The 22,098-nt window shown below is 48.1% G+C and overlaps 1 protein-coding gene across 1 annotated transcript in view; it reads right to left on the reverse strand.

Moving 5' to 3' along the window:
* Positions 1-22,098, reverse strand: part of LOC139420310 (contactin associated protein 2a) — a 264,488-nt gene that overhangs the window by 155,329 nt on the left and 87,061 nt on the right. The gene's annotated exons all lie outside the window — the stretch shown is intronic.

Raw genomic sequence — 22,098 nt, forward strand, 5'->3', positions numbered from 1 at the left:
CAGAGAGAGAGAGAGAGACAGAGAGAGAGAGAGACAGAGAGAGAGAGTGAGAGAGAGAGAGAGAGAGAGAGAGAGAGAGAGAGAGAGAGAGAGAGAGAGAAAGAAAACAGGGTTATTATTCAAGTATATATTTTCATTAGTTATTCAGGTCTGTGTTCCCCAGCCAGTGTACGACACATACTGCACAGTAGTCATATCACAGAGTAAAACACTGCCACCTGTCTGGTGGAGTGAGCTACAGGCTCAATGATGTGGAACTTCACTGAGGCAAATACACACACACCTTAGCAAGGCCACATCTTCCAGTACATTAGGTTTACACAGCAGCTCAATCTCTGCCTCAGCCAAGGGAGGGAGACCGAAAGTGCAAGGCAGGAATGTATGTGTGTGTGTGTGTGTGTGTGTGTGTGTGTGTGTGTGTGTGTGTGTGTGTGTGTGTGTGTGTGTGTGTGTGTGTGTGTGTGTGTGTGAGAGAGAGAGAGAGAGAGAGAGAGAGAGAGAGAGAGAGAAAGTTCCCAGTCACATAGTGGTGAAGGGAAATATGAGCGAGGTGGACTATAGGTGGACTATATGTGAACTATAGGTGGACTATAGGTGGACTATAGGTGGACTATAGTAGCTTCACACTGGGGGGGAAGCAGAACATTTAACCCAGAATAACCTTAACGGTCCCGGTGTTTGATAATGTTACGCTCCCTGGTTGAGACTGAACCAATCTGTGACATGATGTACTTTGTCTAACAACCATACTCCCTCATACTCCCTCATACTCCCTCATACTCCCTCCTACTCCCTCATACTCCCTCCTACTCCCCCATACTCCCTCATACTCCCTCATACTCCCTCATACTCCCTCCTACTCCCCCATACTCCCTCATACTCCCCCATACTCCCCCATACTCCCTCATACTCCCTCATACTCCCTCATACTCCCTCCTACTCCCTCATACTCCCTCATACTCCCTCCTACTCCCCCATACTCCCTCATACTCCCTCATACTCCCTCCTACTCCCCCATACTCCCTCCTACTCCCCCATACTCCCTCCTACTCCCCCATACTCCCTCCTACTCCCTCCTACTCCCCCATACTCCCTCATACTCCCCCATACTCCCCCATAGTCCCCCATACTCCCTCCTACTCCCTCATACTCCCTCCTACTCCCTCATACTCCCCCATACTCCCTCATACTCCCCCATACTCCCTCATACTCCCCCATACTCCCTCATACTCCCTCCTACTCCCCCATACTCCCTCATACTCCCCCATACTCCCTCATACTCCCTCATAGTCCCTCATACTCCCTCATACTCCCTCCTACTCCCCCATACTCCCTCATACTCCCTCATAGTCCCTCATACTCCCTCATACTCCCTCCTACTCCCTCATACTCCCTCATACTCCCTCCTACTCCCTCATACTCCCTCCTACTCCCCCATACTCCCCAATACTCCCTCATAGTCCCTCATACTCCCTCATACTCCCCCATACTCCCTCATACTCCCCCATACTCCCTCATACTCCCTCATACTCCCTCCTACTCCCCCATACTCCCTCCTACTCCCCCATACTCCCTCATAGTCCCTCATACTCCCTCATACTCCCTCATACTCCCCCATACTCCCTCATACTCCCTCATACTAGCTCATACTCCCTCCTACTCCCTCATACTCCCTCCTACTCCCCCATACTCCCTCATACTCCCTCATACTCCCTCCTACTCCCTCCTACTCCCCCATACTCCCTCCTACTCCCTCATACTCCCTCATAGTCCTTCATACTCCCTCACACTCCCTCCTACTCCCTCCTACTCACGCATACTCCCTCCTACTCCCTCCTACTCCCCCATACTCCCTCATACTCCCTCATACTCCCCCATACTCCCCCATACTCCCTCATACTCCCTCCTACTCCCTCATACTCCCTCCCACTCCCCCATACTCCCTCATACTCCCTCATACTCCCTCCTACTCCCCCATACTCCCTCCTACTCCCCCATACTCCCTCCTACTCCCCCATACTCCCTCATACTCCCTCATACTCCCTCCTACTCCCTCCTACTCCCCCATACTCCCTCCTACTCCCCCATACTCCCTCATAGTCCCTCACACTCCCTCATACTCCCTCATACTCCCCCATACTCCCTCATACTCCCTCATACTAGCTCATACTCCCTCCTACTCCCTCATACTCCCTCCTACTCCCCCATACTCCCTCATACTCCCTCATACTCCCTCATACTCCCTCCTACTCCCTCCTACTCCCCCATACTCCCTCCTACTCCCTCCTACTCCCTCATAGTCCTTCATACTCCCTCATACTCCCTCCTACTCCCTCCTACTCACTCATACTCCCTCCTACTCCCCCATACTCCCTCATACTCCCTCATACTCCCCCATACTCCCCCATACTCCCTCATACTTCCTCCTACTCCCTCATACTCCCTCATACTCCCCCATACTCCCCCATACTCCCTCATACTCCCTCATACTCCCTCCTACTCCCTCCTACTCCCTCATACTCCCCCATACTCCCTCCTACTCCCCCATACTCCCTCATACTCCCCCATACTCCCTCATACTCCCCATACTCCCTCATACTCCCTCCTACTCCCCCATACTCCCTCATACTCCCTCATACTCCCCCATACTCCCCCATAGTCCCTCATACTCCCTCCTACTCCCTCATACTCCCTCCTACTCCCTCATACTCCCCCATACTGCCTCATACTCCCCCATACTCCCTCATACTCCCTCATACTCCCTCATAGTCCTTCATACTCCCTCACACTCCCTCCTACTCCCTCCTACTCCCTCATACTCCCTCCTACTCACTCATACTCCCTCCTACTCCCTCCTACTCCCCCATACTCCCTCATACTCCCTCATACTCCCCCATACTCCCTCATACTCCCTCATACTCCCTCCTACTCCCTCCTACTCCCTCATACTCCCTCTTACTCCCCCATACTCCCTCCTACTCCCCCATACTCCCTCCTACTCCCCCATACTCCCTCCTACTCCCCCATACTCCCTCCTACTCCCCCATACTCCCTCATACTCCCTCATACTCCCCCATACTCCCTCATACTCCCTCATACTCCCTCATACTCCCTCATACTCCCTCCTACTCCCTCATACTCCCCCATACTCTCTCATACTCCCCCATACTCCCTCATACTCCCCCATACTCCCTCATACTCCCTCATGCTCCCCCATACTCCCGCATACTCCCTCATACTCCCCCATACTCCCTCATACTCCCTCCTACTCCCTCCTACTCCCTCATACTCCCTCCTACTCCCTCATACTCCCCGATACTCCCTCATACTCCCCCATACTCCCTCATACTCCCCCATACTCCCTCATACTCCCTCCTACTCCCCCATACTCCCTCATACTCCCTCATACTCCCCCATACTCCCCCATAGTCCCTCATACTCCCTCCTACTCCCTCATACTCCCTCCTACTCCCTCATACTCCCCCATACTCCCTCATACTCCCCCATACTACCTCATACTCCCCCATACTCCCTCATACTCCCTCCTACTCCCCCATACTCCCTCATACTCCCCCATACTCCCTCATACTCCCTCATAGTCCCTCATACTCCCTCATACTCCCTCCTACTCCCTCATACTCCCTCATACTCCCTCCTACTCCCTCATACTCCCTCCTACCCACTCATACTCCCTCCTACTCCCTCCTACTCCCCCATACTCCCTCATACTCCCTCATACTCCCCCATACTCCCCCATACTCCCTCATACTCCCTCCTACTCCCTCATACTCCCTCCTACTCCCCCATACTCCCTCATACTCCCTCATACTCCCTCCTACTCCCCCATACTCCCTCCTACTCCCCCATACTCCCTCCTACTCCCCCATACTCCCTCCTACTCCCTCCTACTCCCCCATACTCCCTCCTACTCCCCCATACTCCCTCATACTCCCTCATACTCCCTCCTACTCCCTCCTACTCCCTCATACTCCCCCATACTCCCTCCTACTCCCCCATACCCCCTCATACTCCCCCATACTCCCCCATACTCCCTCATACTCCCTCCTACTCCCCCATACTCCCTCATACTCCCTCATACTCCCCCATACTCCCCCATAGTCCCTCATACTCCCTCCTACTCCCTCATACTCCCTCCTACTCCCTCATACTCCCCCATACTCCCTCATACTCCCCCATACTCCCTCATACTCCCCCATACTCCCTCATACTCCCTCCTACTCCCCCATACTCCCTCATACTCCCCCATACTCCCTCATACTCCCTCATAGTCCCTCATACTCCCTCATACTCCTCCTACTCCCTCATACTCCCTCCTACTCCCTCATACTCCCTCCTACTCCCCCATACTCCCCAATACTCCCTCATACTCCCTCATACTCCCTCCTACTCCCTCATACTCCCTCCTACTCCCCCATACTCCCTCATACTCCCTCATACTCCCTCATACTCCCCCATACTCCCTCATACTCCCCCATACTCCCTCATACTCCCTCATACTCCCTCATAGTCCTTCATACTCCCTCATACTCCCTCCTACTCCCTCCTACTCCCTCATACTCACTCATACTCCCTCCTACTCCCTCCTACTCCCCCATACTCCCTCATACTCCCTCATACTCCCCCATACTCCCCCATACTCCCTCATACTCCCTCCTACTCCCTCATACTCCCTCATACTCCCTCCTACTCCCCCATACTCCCTCATACTCCCCCATACTCCCTCCTACTCCCCCATACTCCCTCCTACTCCCCCATACTCCCTCTTACTCCCCCATACTCCCTCCTACTCCCCCATACTCCCTCATACTCCCTCATACTCCCCCATATACTCCCCCATACTCCCTCCTACTCCCTCATACTCCCTCATACTCCCCCATACTCCCTCATACTCCCCCATACTCCCTCATACTCCCCCATACTCCCTCATACTCCCCCATACTCCCGCATACTCCCTCATACTCCCCCGTGCTCCCTCATACTCCCTCCTACTCCCTCCTACTCCCTCATACTCCCTCCTACTCCCTCATACTCCCCCATACTCCCTCATACTCCCCCGTACTCCCTCATACTCCCCCATACTCCCTCCTACTCCCCCATACTCCCTCATACTCCCTCATACTCCCCCATACTCCCCCATAGTCCCTCATACTCCCTCCTACTCCCTCATACTCCCTCCTACTCCCTCATACTCCCCCATACTCCCTCATACTCCCCCATACTACCTCATACTCCCCCATACTCCCTCATGCTCCCTCCTACTCCCCCATACTCCCTCATACTCCCCCATACTCCCTCATACTCCCTCATAGTCCCTCATACTCCCTCCTACTCCCTCATACTCCCTCATACTCCCTCCTACTCCCTCATACTCCCTCCTACTCCCCCATACTCCCCAATACTCCCTCATAGTCCCTCATACTCCCCCATACTCCCTCATACCCCCCCATACTCCCTCATACTCCCTCATACTCCCTCATACTCCCTCCTACTCCCCCATACTCCCTCCTACTCCCCCATACTCCCTCATAGTCCCTCATACTCCCTCATACTCCCTCATACTCCCTCATACTCCCCCATACTCCCTCATAGTCCCTCATACTCCCTCATACTCCCTCATACTCCCCCATACTCCCTCCTACTCCCCATACTCCCTCCTACTCCCCCATACTCCCCCATACTCCCTCATACTCCCTCATACTCCCTCCTACTCCCTCCTACTCCCTCGTACTCCCCCATACTCCCTCCTACTCCCCCATACTCCCTCATACTCCCTCCTACTCCCTCCTACTCCCTCATACTCCCTCATAGTACTGACTGAGACCACCTGTGCCGTCACCACCGGTGAAAATACACACACACACATACCCCAACACCCCACACACACACACATACCCCAACACCCCACACACACACGTACCCCAACACCCCACACACACACGTACCCCAACACCCCACACACACTCTTCTGTAGCATCACCTTTCACAGCTCTTCTGAATTCTTTGTTGGACAGACAGAGAATGCGAGGAACACATGTTGCCTACATTAAGCCTAATATTTGCTCTGATATTTGCTTTGAATGAAAATCAGGGGATGGTTTTCCTCTGTCCTGGTTTTATTAAAGACAAGCAGAATGAATGACTACAATGTCTCAGTCTAAATGCCAACCTACTCCTCTGAGAGAGACAGATGGAGAGGATGGTAGAAGAGGAGACATGCGATTACATTTATCTCTTCCATTTCTAGACTAAAGCAAATAGCTCCGAGCTGCACAAATAGCAAGCTGGACATGTGTCACTGACTGTCATCGGCTGTCACTGTTTAAACAACCAAGGGCTAGGGAGTTATACAAGGTGACAGGCTTTTGTTCCAGCCAAGCACTAACACACCTAACTCAACAACACTTTGATAAGTTTAGTGTTAGTGGACGGGAAACACATTCTGTAATGAAAGACGATGGGGAAAGACATGAAATTGAAACTAAAAGTGTTTAGTAAGAATGGCCTTTGGCCATTGCAATTATGATGGTTATTTTCTATTAGCTGGTATCATTATAAAGTAGACAATGTATCCATGGAAATGCACTAAAACCTCTCTCCTTCCCTCTCTCCTTCCCTCTCTCCTTCCCTCTCTCCTTCCCTCTCTCCCCCCTCGATGTCGAGAGACATTTCAACTTTGAGACAATCAGAGAGAACGAACCTCTGCAAACAAAAGGAGCAACAAGGAGGAGACAAGAGGCTACTTATCCTGCTGTACTCGTATAATAGAAATGTGTATGAAGTCAGTATACATACGTTCATGGTTCAACAATACTAAGATAGTTGACGTAGCAAAACAGAATACACATATGATGACATTTTCAGATCAGTTTTGAGTGGCCAATGAAATCCATTCTATCCCTTGATGAAATCAGTGTAACAGGCTAGACAGTCAGTCAATAATCTACTTTCCACAGCTAAATGCCAACGCATTTCTGTTTGTGTGTGTGCATGCACGTGTGTGTGTGTGTGTGTGTGTGTGTGTGTGTGTGTGTGTGTGTGTGTGTGTGTGTGTGTGTGTGTGTGTGTGTGTGTGTGTGTGTGTGTGTGTGTGTCCACAGGGAGTTAAATGCATTTGAGATGAAAACCAGATGGCGGGACTTACCCCCACACAACCCATAGCACTCACAGACCCTCTGATAGTCGCTTACAGTCGGTATCCATTATTAGTTGTAATATAATATTGCTTTCAGAGTTACGTTCCAAAGTGGAGAAACGGAGAGAGGACTGGAAGGAATGATTACAGTAATTTTCCTCAGATTCACAGGATGAAAAGACTCCATCTAACATGTTGCGTTAACAATAGATGATTACAGTATCAATCCCTTTCACCACTTCTTTCTCCCTGTCCTTTCCTTCTCTCTCTGTGCTTCCTTCGGAAATCCCCACAGGCTCCTGAAAGCACATCAGTTCTGAATTCCAAAACGGAATGGGGATTTTAGGTTCATAAATTGATTTTATTAGAGGATAATAAAACCGACAACTAAAATGTAGCAACTGGAGAAGGTAGAATGGCTTTTGGAGAATGAGAACGTGAGAGAGAAAGACGCATACACACAACGGGCAGGTCCAGCAGTAATTAAGGGGTGAAACACACACACAACGGGCAGGTCCAGCAGTAATTAAGGGGTGAAACACACACACAACAGGCAGGACCACTAGTAATTAAGGGGTGAAACACACACACACACAACGGGCAGGTCCACTAGTAATTAAGGGGTGAAACACACACACAACAGGCAGGACCACTAGTAATTAAGGGGTGAAACACACACACACACACACACACACACACACACACACACACACACACACACACACACACACACACACACACACACAACAGGCAGGACCACTAGTAATTAAGGGGTGAAACACACACACACACAACGGGCAGGTCCAGCAGTAATTAAGGGGTGAAACACACACACACACACACAACAGGCAGGTCCAGCAGTAATTAAGGGGTGAAACACACACACAATGGGCAGGTCCAGCAGTAATTAAGGGGTGAAACACACACACAACAGGCAGGTCCACTAGTAATTAAGGGGTGAAACACACACACACACACACAACAGGCAGGTCCACTAGTAATTAAGGGGTGAAACACACACACACACACAACAGGCAGGTCCACTAGTAATTAAGGGGTGAAACACACATACACACACAACAGGCAGGTCCAGCAGTAATTAAGGGGTGAAACACACATACACACACAACAGGCAGGACCACTAGTAATTAAGGGGTGAAACACACACACAACGGGCAGGTCCACTAGTAATTAAGGGGTGAAACACACACACAACAGGCAGGACCACTAGTAATTAAGGGGTGAAACACACACACACACAACGGGCAGGTCCACTAGTAATTAAGGGGTGAAACACACACACACACAACGAGCAGGTCCAGCAGTCATTAAGGGGTGAAACACACACACAACGGGCAGGTCCACTAGTAATTAAGGGGTGAAACACACACACAACGGGCAGGTCTACTAGTAATTAAGGGGTGAAACACACACACACACAACGGGCAGGTCCACTAGTAATTAAGGGGTGAAACACACATACACACACAACAGGCAGGACCACTAGTAATTAAGGGGTGAAACACACACACACACAACGGGCAGGTCCAGCAGTAATTAAGGGGTGAAACACACACACACACACAACGGGCAGGTCCACTAGTAATTAAGGGGTGAAACACACACACACACAACGGGCAGGTCCACTAGTAATTAAGGGGTGAAACACACACACACACAACGGGCAGGTCCACTAGTAATTAAGGGGTGAAACACACACACACACACACAACGGGCAGGTCCACTAGTAATTAAGGGGTGAAACACACACGCACACACACAACGGGCAGGTCCAGCAGTAATTAAGGGGTGAAACACACACACACACAACGAGCAGGTCCACTAGTAATTAAGGGGTGAAACACACACACACACAACGGGCAGGTCCAGCAGTAATTAAGGTGTGAAACACACACACACACACAACGGGCAGGTCCACTAGTAATTAAGGGGTGAAACACACACACAACGGGCAGGTCCACTAGTAATTAAGGGGTGAAACACACACACAACAGGCAGGACCACTAGTAATTAAGGGGTGAAACACACACACACACAACGGGCAGGTCCACTAGTAATTAAGGGGTGAAACACACACACACACAACAGGCAGGTCCAGCAGTCATTAAGGGGTGAAACACACACACACACAACGGGCAGGTCCACTAGTAATTAAGGGGTGAAACACACACACAACGGGCAGGTCCACTAGTAATTAAGGGGTGAAACACACACACACACAACGGGCAGGTCCAGCAGTAATTAAGGGGTGAAACACACACACACACAACGGGCAGGTCCACTAGTAATTAAGGGGTGAAACACACACACACACACACAACGGGCAGGTCCACTAGTAATTAAGGGGTGAAACACACACACACACAACGGGCAGGTCCACTAGTAATTAAGGGGTGAAACACACACACACACAACGGGCAGGTCCACTAGTAATTAAGGGGTGAAACACACACACACACACAACGGGCAGGTCCACTAGTAATTAAGGGGTGAAACACACACACACACAACGGGCAGGTACACTAGTAATAAGGGGTGAAACGCACACACACACACACAACGGGCAGGTCCACTAGTAATTAAGGGGTGAAACACACACACAACGGGCAGGTCCATTAGTAATTAAGGGGTGAAACACACACACACACAATGGGCAGGTCCAGCAGTAATTAAGGGGTGAAACACACACACACAACGGGCAGGTCCACTAGTAATTAAGGGGTGAAACACACACACACACAACGGGCAGGTCCAGCAGTAATTAAGGGGTGAAACACACACACAACGGGCAAGTCCAGCTGTAATTAAGGGGTGAAACACACACACAACGGGCAGGTCCAACCGTAATTAAGGGGTGAAACACACACACAACGGGCAGGTCCAGCCGTAATTAAGGGGTGAAACACACACACACACACAACGGGCAGGTCCACTAGTAATTAAGGGGTGAAACACACACACACACAACGGGCAGGTCCAGCCGTAATTAAGGGGTGAAACACACACACACACAACGGGCAGGTCCAGCCGTAATTAAGGGGTGAAACACACACACAACGGGCAGGTCCAGCAGTAATTAAGGGGTGAAACACACACACAACGGGCAGGTCCACTAGTAATTAAGGGGTGAAACACACACACACACAACGGGCAGGTCCACTAGTAATTAAGGGGTGAAACACACACACAACAGGCAGGACCACTAGTAATTAAGGGGTGAAACACACACAACGGGCAGGTCCAGCAGTAATTAAGGGGTGAAACACACACACAACGGGTGAAACACACACACAACGGGCAGGTCCACTAGTAATTAAGGGGTGAAACACACACACACACAACGGGCAGGTCCACTAGTAATTAAGGGGTGAAACACACACACAACAGGCAGGACCACTAGTAATTAAGGGGTGAAATACACACAACGGGCAGGTCCAGCAGTAATTAAGGGGTGAAGTCTATTTGCTACCTTCATCTCAGAGCCCCCTAGTGAGATCAGTGTTCTCCATCCCAGTGTAGTAGAGGCCCCCACAGGTTAATAACAGCAGAGAAAGGGACGACGGTGTGTGTGAGAGAGAGAGTGAATACCCCCCCCAAAAAAGGCACTTTGAGAATAAGAGAATAGCTGAAGTTGCTGATAAGGTGAGTGTGTGTGTGTGTGTGTTTACTAATGGTTACTAAAACATTGAGCAGAAAGCAAGCTGGCCTCTGTCTCTCCCTGTCTATCTTTTTCCATTTCCCACCGCTCATCCCACCGCTCATCTCGCTCCCTGTGTTACCTCTTAATCTCTCCTCTCTCCTCTCTCTTTCTCGGCGGTGCATTCTCTCTCCTCTCTTTCACTTTCACCAGACGTCAGAGGCAATCCATCTCCACGCCAACCTGCCTCTGGCAATAATTACCCTAAGATGGGGACGGGAGAGCGAAGGAGTATGTGTGTGTGTGTGTGTGTGTGTGTGTGTGTGTGTGTGTGTGTGTGGATGATAGATTGATGAGAGAGGACACAGACTGTTAAAGGGAACATGCTCTGCTGTATCTCATGGCCTTACTCAAACCTCTTCCCTGCTCTGTGCCCAGAGTTCTGGGCCTTACTCAAACCTCTACCCTGCTCTGTGCCCAGAGTCCTGGGCCTTACTCAAACCTCTTCCCTGCTCTGTGCCCAGAGTCCTGGGCCTTACTCAAACCTCTACCCTGCTCTGTGCCCAGAGTCCTGGGCCTTACTCAAACCTCTTCCATGCTCTGTGCCCAGAGTCCTGGGCCGTACTCAAACCTCTACCCTGCTCTGAGACCAGAGTCCTGGGCTTTACTCAAACCTCTACCCTGCTCTGAACCCAGAGTCCTGGGCCTTACTCAAACCTCTTCCCTGCTCTGTGCCCAGAGTCCTGGGCCTTACTCAAACCTCTACCCTGCTCTGTGCCCAGAGTCCTGGGCCTTACTCAAACCTCTTCCCTGCAGAGTCCTGCCTTACTCAAACCTCTACCCTGCTCTGAACCCAGAGTCCTGGGCCTTACTCAAACCTCTTCCCTGCTCTGTGCCCAGAGTCCTGGGCCTTACTCAAACCTCTACCCTGCTCTGAACCCAGAGTCCTGGGCCTTACTCAAACCTCTTCCCTGCTCTGAGACCAGAGTCCTGGGCCTTACTCAAACCTCTACCCTGCTCTGAACCCAGAGTCCTGGGCCTTACTCAAACCTCTACCCTGCTCTGAGACCAGAGTCCTGGGCCTTACTCAAACCTCTACCCTGCTCTGAGCCCAGAGTCCTGGGCCTTACTCAAACCTCTTCCCTGCTCTGAACCCAGAGTCCTGGGCCTTACTCAAACCTCTACCCTGCTCTGAACCCAGAGTCCTGGGCCTTACTCAAACCTCTTCCCTGCTCTGAGACCAGAGTCCTGGGCCTTACTCAAACCTCTACCCTGCTCTGAACCCAGAGTCCTGGGCCTTACTCAAACCTCTACCCTGCTCTGAGACCAGAGTCCTGGGCCTTACTCAAACCTCTTCCCTGCTCTGAGACCAGAGTCCTGGGCCTTACTCAAACCTCTACCCTGCTCTGAACCCAGAGTCCTGGGCCTTACTCAAACCTCTTCCCTGCTCTGAGACCAGAGTCCTGGGCCTTACTCAAACCTCTTCCCTGATCTGAGACCAGAGTCCTGGGCCTTACTCAAACCTCTTCCCTGCTCTGAGACTAGAGTCCTGGGCAGTCCAAACGTACCAGGCTTTTCATACTAATAGGTCAGATTAGGATTATACATCCCCATAAACACTGATCTAAAGTCTGTTCAGCATTTTCCCTGATATTGGTTAAGGTCAGGATGACTGGGATTTAACCTGTGCCTAATGTCTACCTGTAGCCAAAATAACCTGTTCATTACTTCATTACCTCTCTCTCTCTAGTCGTAACGGTGCTATGCCAGAAAGTGGACAACGCGGAGTCACACGAAATATGGCTTGGAAAAATGACCTCAATCCAGCGATGGGAGATGTAATCCTAATTATTTCAAACTGATGAATGATGAATCAAGAATATTTAAATACTGCTTGTTTTGAATCAAACTGACCTTTTCTTCAGCACGCTAGGCTAGCTAATGCTAAAGCAACTCACTGGATTCGACAACATTTCCGGAATCTACTCACCTCAACGCTCTTTTTTTTAAACAATAAAAAACATACATAAACAAAATAAATAAACAGACAAACACAAATTTCAACAAACATCAATAACATCACACCAGCTCAGACCCACATGTTCCCACCACAGCCATATACAACACCTAAACTACATATACAAAAGTATGTGGACACCCCTTCAAATTAGTGGATTCTGCTACTTCAGCCACACCCGTTGCTGGCAGGTGTATAAAATTGAGCACACAGCCACGCAATCTCCATAGACAAACATTGGCAGTAGAATGGCTCGTACTTTCAGCTCAGTGAATTTCAACGTGGCACCGCCACAGGATGCCAGCTTTCCAACAAGTCAGTTGGTCAAATTTCTGCCCTGCTAGAGCTGCCCCGGTCAACTGTAAGTGCTGTTATTGTGAAGTGGAAAAGCAGCAACAATGGCTCAGCCGCAACATGGTAGGCCACACAAGCTCACAGAATGGGACCTGCAGAGTGCTGAAGCGCGTTAAAATGATCTGTCCTCGTTTGCAACACTCACTTCCGAGGTCCAAACTGCCTCTGGAAGCAACGTCAGCACAAGAACTTTTCGTCGGGAGCTCCATGAAATGGGTTTCCATGGCCGAGCAGCAACATACAAGACTAAGATCAACATGTGTAATGCCAAGCATCGGCTGGAGTGGTTTAAAGCTAACCGCCATTGGACTCTGAAGCAGTAGAAATGTGTTCTCTGGAGTGATAAATCATGGTTCACCTTCCGGCCTACCGACGGACGAATCTGGGTTTGGCGGATGCCAGGAGAATGCTACCCGCCCGAATGCATAGTGCCAACTGTAAAGTTTGGTGGCGGAGGAATAATGGTCTGGGGCTGTTTTTCATGGTTTGGGCTAGGCCCCTTAGTTCAAGTGAAGGGAAATCTTAACGCTACAGCATACAATGACATTCTAGATGATTCTGTGCTTCCAACTTTGTGGCTATAGTTTGGGAAAGGCCCTGTCCTGTTTCAGCATGACGGTGTCCCGGTGCACAAAACAAGGTCCATACAGAAATTTTCGTCAAGATCGGTGTGGAAGAACTTGACTAGCTTGCACAGAGCCCTGACCTCAACCCAATCGAACACCTTTGAGATTAATTGGAATGCCGACTGCATGCCAGGCCTAATCACCCAAAATCAATGCCCGACCTCACTAATGCGCTTGTGGCTGAATGGAAGCAAGTCCCTGCAGCAATGTTCCAACATCTAGTGGAAAGCCTTCCCAGAAGAGTGGCGGCTGTTACAGCAGCAAAGGGGGGGGGCAACTCTATATTAATACCCATGATTTGGAAATGAGATGTTCAATGAGCAGGCATCCACATACTTTTGGTGTAGTGTATGTCTCACAACCACAACCCCACTCCCCTCATCCTTCATCCCCGGGAACGTTCCAGTGCTTGTAGCACTCTATGCCATATGGTGTCAAATTGCACTTTTCTATTTTCTCCATAACCCAGACATTTTCAATATTTAAATAACAGTACATTTGATTCATCCACTGCTGTAGTGATGGAGGATCATTTGATATCCAGTTTTTAAATATAATTAAACAAGAAAAGTATGGTCCCCCTATTGGGTATTTCACCCTCATATGCAATGTCTTGAAATATGCAGATAGACAGATTAAAAGTACCCTTTGTTCCTCTTTAGTGCATTTAACTATATGTAGAAAGTAAAAGCCCTGGGTGGCGAGTTGATACAATTCCAAGTCTGGAAGGTTGAAACCACCTCAGACTTAGGAAGATGGAACACTTTCCTTTTAATTCTATGAGTTATATTGCCCATGTAAAGTCTGTTATGACTGAGTATACTGTTTTAAAGAATGTCTTTGGTGGAGTAATTGGTACTACCGAGAATAAATATAAATACTATGGAAGCCATGCCATTCTGAAGAGGTTTATTCTACCAGTAAGATTTATGGGAAGATTATTCAATTTAATTAGACATGGTTCATATTGTTGAGTAATGTGATAAAGTTGTCTTTATATACTAGTTGTTTGTTGTCACTTAAGCATCTGAAGTATTATATATTTTTTGTGGTCCACTTAAAGGATTGCTGTAGATCATGAGTCTGTCACGTTCGGACCATAGTTCTGTTATTTTATTCTTTGTTTTAGTATGGTCAGGGCGTGAGTTGGGGTGGGCAGTCTATGTTTGTTTTTCTATGTTGGTTTTTGTGTTCGGCCAGGTATGGTTCTCAATCAGAGGCAGGTGTCTCTGATTGAGAATCATACTTAGGTAGCCTGGGTTTCACTTTTGGTTTGTGGGTGTTTGTTTCTGTGTGAGTTTGTTTCCGGTACTGTTCCGGTTTTGTTCATGTTCAATTGTATTGTTTTGTATTTCATAGTGTTCAGTTTATGTCTTAAAATAAACGTTATGGACACTTGCCACGCTGCGCATTGGTCCTCCGATCCTTCTCGCTTCTCCTCCTCAGAAGAGGAGGAGGAATGCCGTTACAGAAATACCCACCAACCAAGGACCAAGCAGCATGGTAACATGCAGCAGCAGGAGAGGCAGCGATACCTGGAGAGATGGACTTGGGAGGAGATATTAGACGACAAGGGACCCTGGGTACAGCCTGGTGAATATTGCCGCCCCAAGGCAGAGCTGGAGGCAGCGAAGGCCGAGAGGTAGCATTATGAGGTGCTAGCTCGGCAGTGCGGCCGGAAGCCCGAGAGGCAGCCCCAAAAATGTATTGGGAGGGGGAACACAGGGAGTGTGGCTAAGTCAGCCAACTCCCCGTGCTTACCGGAGAGCAAGAGGGACCGGGCAGGCACCATGTTATGCGGTGGAGCGCACGGTGTCCCCGGTGCGTGTGCATAGCCCTGTGTGGTACATTCCAGCTCTGCGTATCGGCCGGGCTAGAGTGGGCATCGAGCCAGGTGCCATGAAGCCGGCTCTACACATCTGGTCTCCAGTGCGTCTCCTTGGGCCGGCGTACATGGCACCAGCCTTACACATGGTGTCCCTGGTTCGCCAGCACAGCCCAGTTGGCTGGCTACGGGGAGCATTCAACCAGGTAAGGTTGGGCAGGCTTGATGCTCAAGAGCTCCAGTGCGCCTGCACGGTCCGGTCTATCCGGTGCCACCTCCCTGCACCAGTCCTCCGGTGGCAGCCCCCCGCACCAGGCTGTCTCTCCGTCTTCTCCCTACAGGTGCTCCCGCCTGTCCAGTGCTGCCAGAGCCTTCCTCCTTCCCAGCGCTGTCAGAGTCTCCCGTCTGACCTGAGCCACCAGAGTCTCCCGTCTGTCCTGAACCGCCAGAGTCTCCTGTCTGTCCTGAGCCGCCAGAGTCTCCTGTCTGTCCTGAGCCGCCAGTCTCCCGTCTGTCCTGAGCTGCCAGAGCCGCCAGTCTGTCCTGAGCTGCCAGAGCCGCCAGTCAGCCAGGAGCCGCCAGAGCCGCCAGTCTGTCCTGAGCTGCCAGAGCCGCCAGTCAGCCAGGAGCCGCCAGAGCCGCCAGTCAGCCAGGAAACTGTGGTGAAGTGGGGTTCACGTCCCGCGCCAAAGCCGCCAGCGCGGACAGACGCCCACCCAGACCCTCCCCTATAGGTTCAGGTTTTGAAGCTGGAGTCCGCACCTTGTTTGTTTCCGTGTGAGTGTTTGTTGCCACACTGTACTGTTTCGGTTTCGTTCATGTTCATGTTTATTGTTTTGTATTTCATAGTGTTCAGTTTATGTCTTAAAATAAACGTTATGGACACTTACCACGCTGCGCATTGGTCCTCCGATCATTCTCGGTACTCCTCCTCAGAAGAGGAGGAAGAATGCCGTTACAGAGTCATGGGTCCTGTCTAATTCTTTCTGCAAGCGGTTCAATTACCAGTGCAAACAGGAGGGGAGAAAGAGGACATCCCTGTCTTGTGCCCCTTTCTGAAGCAATTTCATAGATAATGTATTATTTGTGTATATTTTTGCTTTAGGACATTTATATAATATTTGTATTAAATGTATTGTTTCAGATTTGTCCCAAAATGTTAAATAGAATTCTATGGGAAAGCCATCCATTCCTGGTGCTTTTCTCGCATTTTCATAGCATTAAATAGCTTAGCATGCTTCAGAAAAGGGAAGTTAAATTAAAAACTAGCAGTATTTCAATATTCTCGATTTATCATTCATCATTTTGGGATAATCTATAATCTAGTTGGGCTCTTTTGGCTAGTCTACCTGGTGCTTATTGCTTATTCCTTGACCTTATTACCATAACCAGGTTTATATGCTGCTCTGCTTTGCTCAATGTAATTGGCTAGACATCCCTAGAGGTGGAGGAGATTGGTGAGGAGGGTTTAAATTTAAATCAGGTCGACATATTTGGAAATAATGAATTCCCCATTGTTATCTGATGTGTGTGTGTACTTAAGTGTGTTTGCTTGCGTGTGAGTGCACGTACGTGTGTGTGCATGTGTGGTTTGCAGACATGTCTGTGTGTGATTGATGGCACCACAGGGGCTCAGTACTGCAGATGGAGTCTCCTCCAAAAAGAAAGCGAGAGAGAAGAGTGAGAGAGACAGAGACAGAGACAGAAACAGAGAGAGAGAGAGAGAGAGAGAGAGAGAGAGAGAGAGAGAGAGAGAGAGAAAGAGAGCGAGAGGGAGAGGGAGATGAATGGAATGCACCTGGTATCCCACTGCTCTAATAGACACCTGGGCTGGGTCAAATCCCACGTGTCTCACGTCACCAGTGAACACTGAGTTCTGAGCATGGAGAGTTTGTACTGCAACAGAAGACCCACTCCTGCTCAGAGACACAGACTGCTGTTACAGACTACTGCTCAGGAACACAGGCTAGTCATGAGATCCAGACATTGACATTACATTAGTGGTGTTACAGAATGTTCTGAACAACACATCTCACAGAGTACAATAGAGACTTAACACTTGTAGATGGAGGATATCAAGCACACAGTATCGAATAAATAAAATATATCTGGTATTATGTGAACTCTATTGGTTCATGACCTCAAATGAATTACATATCATGAGTAGTGCTCACAGGACTACAGTCATATACACTATATATACAAAAAGGGGATTCGGCAATTTCAGCCACATCCGTTGCTGATAGGTGTATTAAATATAGCACACAGCCATGCAATCTCCATAGACAAACATTGTCAGTAGAATGGCCTTACTGAAGAGCTTACTGACTTACAACGTGGCACCATCACAGGATGCCATCTTTCCCACAAGTCAGTTGGTTAAATGTCTGCCCTGTTAGAGCTGCTCCTTTCAAGGCTGCTCCTGTCAACTGTAAGTGCTGTTATTGTGAAGTGGAAACGTCAGCACAATAACTGTTAGGTGATAGCTTCATGAAATGGGTTTCCATGGCTGAGCAGCCGCACACAAGCCTAAGATCACCATGCGCCACCGTTGGACTCTGGAGCAGTGGAAACGTGTTCTCTGGAGTGATTAATCACGCTTCACCATCTGGCAGTCCGATGGACAAATCTGGGTTTGGCGAATGCTAGGAGAATGCTACCTACCCGAATGCATAGAGCCAACTGTAATGTTAGGTAGAGGAGAAATATTGGTCTGGGCCTATTTTTCATATTTCGGGCTAGGCCCCTGAGTTCCAGTGAAGGGAAATCTGAACGTTACAGCATACAGTGACATTCTAGACGATTCTGTGCTTCCAACTTTGTGGCAATAGTTTGGGGAAGGTTCTTTCCTGTTTCAGCATGACAATGCCCCCATGCACAAAGCGAGATCCATAAAGAAATAGGTGTGGACGAACTTGACTGGTCTGCACCTCAACCCCATTGAACACCTTTGGGATGAATTGGAACGGCGACTGGGAGCCAGGCATAACCACCCAACATCAGTGCCCGACCTCACTAATGCTCTTGTAGCTGAATGGAAGCAAGTCCCTGCAGCAATGTTCCAACATCTAGTGGAAAGCCTCCCCAGAAGAGTGGAGGCTGTTATAGCAGCAAAGGGGGGACCAACTCCATATTAATACCCATGATTTTGGAATGAGATGTTCGACAAGCAGGTGTCCACATACTTTTGGTCTTGTTTTGTACATTAGTAATGTCTGTACACATGCATAATGTTGTGTACAATCATATTACATGAAGCATGTCCCAAATGATCACATTGCCACAAGGAAATCTGTTCATGACGTCTGCCTCGTTGGCAGAAACACAACTTACATGCCCATACTGTGCAACACACAAGCAAACAAACCACCTAAAGCCACCTACAAAGCAAATTTCAAACGGATGACTGAGCCATGATCAGTGTTAACAGAAAATCTAGCAAAGTAGCAATGGGACATGTCTACCATCTCCCTAGAGTAGCTCCAAGCTCCATTATTTCTGTCTTCTACAAGCATGCTCTTAAAACTACAGCCACTCTGATTACTTGGCAAAAGTACTTTCACTACATGTACTGTCACTATATGCACAGTACATATTTCCTTCAGTTCCGAGCTATCTGTTGATGACATTAATAATGCAGGTGTCCTCAGTCCTGGGGTCCCATCAATGCTCCGTCTTCCCAGCATGATATGAAATGTGTACCGTTGCAAACAACTGGATATAACTGTACTTACTGTGCTGTACCAGTCTATATTAGAGCTGGGATGATAATTATCAACACCGATCATACCGATCACTTATGGCAGGCATTTTTGCATTCATTAGCCCATACTAAAGAAATGTGTTTAAAATGGAATATGGGGGATTGTTAAGGCCTTTAAGAGATGAATAGGGTTCAAGTAGTAGGGTTCTTCATTCATCTCTTAATGGGATAATTGATGGCTACAACCATCAAACTAGTAGCAGTAGTTTACTGGATCATTTAAAAAAACTGTGGTGCACATACATGTTATACACTTATCATTCTATTTATCATTATCGCATCAATTCAGGCAATTTATTATGATATATATTTGTTTCCATATTGCCCAGTACCAGTCTATAAGACAGTACAATACAACTGTATTGTTCCTTTGTTACAGTGAACCATGGACCTGCCTTCTGTTCAGTTGTCAAACAGCACACATCACACACAGTTCAGAGCACAGGGTCTAAGCTCCGTTAACCCACAACTAAAATCTTGCGTAATTTGGTCAGATTATGTTTACGTAATCTGTCCGAGAGATTACACAGGTTCAAGCCGCAGTGCGGCCTCTGGATGAAGAGCATGTTAGAGAGCATGTCTGAGGTTTAATTCAATCAATCCCAGATAAAAGGGCACTACACTACGGCTGCATGTTTACGCTAATAATACAGTATACAGGTCTGACTGACAGTGCTCCAATCTGCCCAATGATAAACGTCTCATTACAATCCCCAGCATGTCGTCTGCATAGAAAACTGGAACGTCAGCTAGATTGGAATGGCAATGACATATTTTTGGAATGTCATTCCCTCATCCGTCTGTGTGTATGTGGATCACATTCCGACCATAAAACATCTGTCACTGGAAAACCGCTCCTGGTGAGAGGTTTAGAACCGCCACAACCCGCCACAACGGAGTGAGAATGGGGGAACATACCAGACGTGTCCAGAATCCCTAAGAGAATGTAGATGAATAACTGACACTTGGTACAGATCTTTAGTTATAAAACAATTTGACCATTTTGAATGTGTAATGGAACCTTAGTAATGTTTCTGCAGTGTCCACCAACAGCTCTGTAATGAGGTTAGGTTACCAAGCAATATGGAAGACACCGTATATAGATCTGAAGACATTAAGCTCGTAACTAAGGATACTAAAGCGCTGCATGCCACGTTTCTACTAATTAGCTGCTCACCAGGCCCTTGATTAGCTGAATCAGGTGTGTTACAATGAGGTTTGAGCAAAAAGCTGTACCCCCAATATCTCTCCAGGGGGAGTATTGGTCACCCCTGGCCTACACGTTATTTAGTTAGATCTGATTATAACTGATTAACTCAACTGCATTATAGACAGGCTTCAAGGTGACACGTCCCATTCAGCTGCGATTAGAGAAGATAGCTATATTTATTTCCTGTTTGTGTGATGTTCAATAGCTTCTACGCTCCAGGGGTTTCCTTTAATAAGGTTCCTAATTAGTGAAAGCACACAACGACCGTCTCAAAGATGCCATGTTAGAGATAAAACAGACACTGTGGCTCCATTCTAAAGACAGATAGGAGAGAAGTCTTCGCCTTCTAAGAGACGACAAAGCTACAATTCACTTTATCTATCGCTACAAAAGAAACCAACAATAGATAGAGACTAGACTAGACCGAGTATTGTTGCACTATCTAGACTGACAATTATAACCCTATCTAGATAAGCTACACTCTGATTGAGTTAGCATGAAAAGAAATGTGCAGTTCCCACAGGGTGAAATGCACATTCAGTGTTTCCCCCGCAGAGATAAATCAATTGAATTTAAGAAGAGAAAGACAGGCCAGGCCAACGTATTTTGAAATTACAGCCGGGATGTTATTGGGACCTCTGGGGTGAGTTTATTTATGAGAGGGTGTAACTTCCAGAGGTATATTGAGTCTTTGAAGTTTGTTTTCTGCCCTTTATATCAAATTATAGAGGTGGCCTAAGGTTGTTATTACCAGGGAAATACGCAATATTGTCATGACAAGAAGAGATTCATTTTGATGGAGCAGGTTATATTAGTATTTTAACTGTAATATTGGTTACACCAGTATTGCTGTACATGCTCTAATTCCAGGTAATGAAATGTTGAAAAGCAGTCTGTTATAATCTGTGTTTATCCAAGGTGTGTGGGCAGCGAGATAACTCAATATCTAGTTGCTCTAAGAACCCATTCCATTTCAAATCCTTTAAAATGTGTATATTGTTTCTCGCCTTCAGTAAATACAACAAGATTGATTGACTCGCGCCTTTCTGAGGCTGCAATCTATTTTAACAAGCAGTGCAACTCTGAAAGGCAATTATATTTCAAAATAAATTGGAAGAGTTTATTTTGTGAGCTGGAACAGTATGTAGATTTGCAGTTTTAACTAGTGATACTGTTTCTATTACAGTACATGATGTATTTAGGCAACATAATCTCAACACTTGACAGATACTAAGTGTGTGTGTGTGTGTGTGTGTGTGTGTGTGTGTGTGTGTGTGTGTGTGTGTGTGTGTGTGTGTGTGTGTGTGTGTGTGTGTGTGTGTGTTTATCTGTGTGTGCGTACAGTAATGCGTACAGTAATGCTATGTGTGTGCCTCGGTGGGTCCCCCCGCGGGACGGTTGAGCTAACGTAGGCTAATGCGATTAGCATGAGGTTGTAAGTAACAAGAACATTTCCCAGGACATAGACATATCTGATATTGGCAGAAAACTT

The sequence above is a fragment of the Oncorhynchus clarkii genome, chromosome 11 (genome assembly GCF_045791955.1).
Source record: "Oncorhynchus clarkii lewisi isolate Uvic-CL-2024 chromosome 11, UVic_Ocla_1.0, whole genome shotgun sequence".
Classification (NCBI taxonomy): Eukaryota; Metazoa; Chordata; class Actinopteri; order Salmoniformes; family Salmonidae; genus Oncorhynchus; species Oncorhynchus clarkii.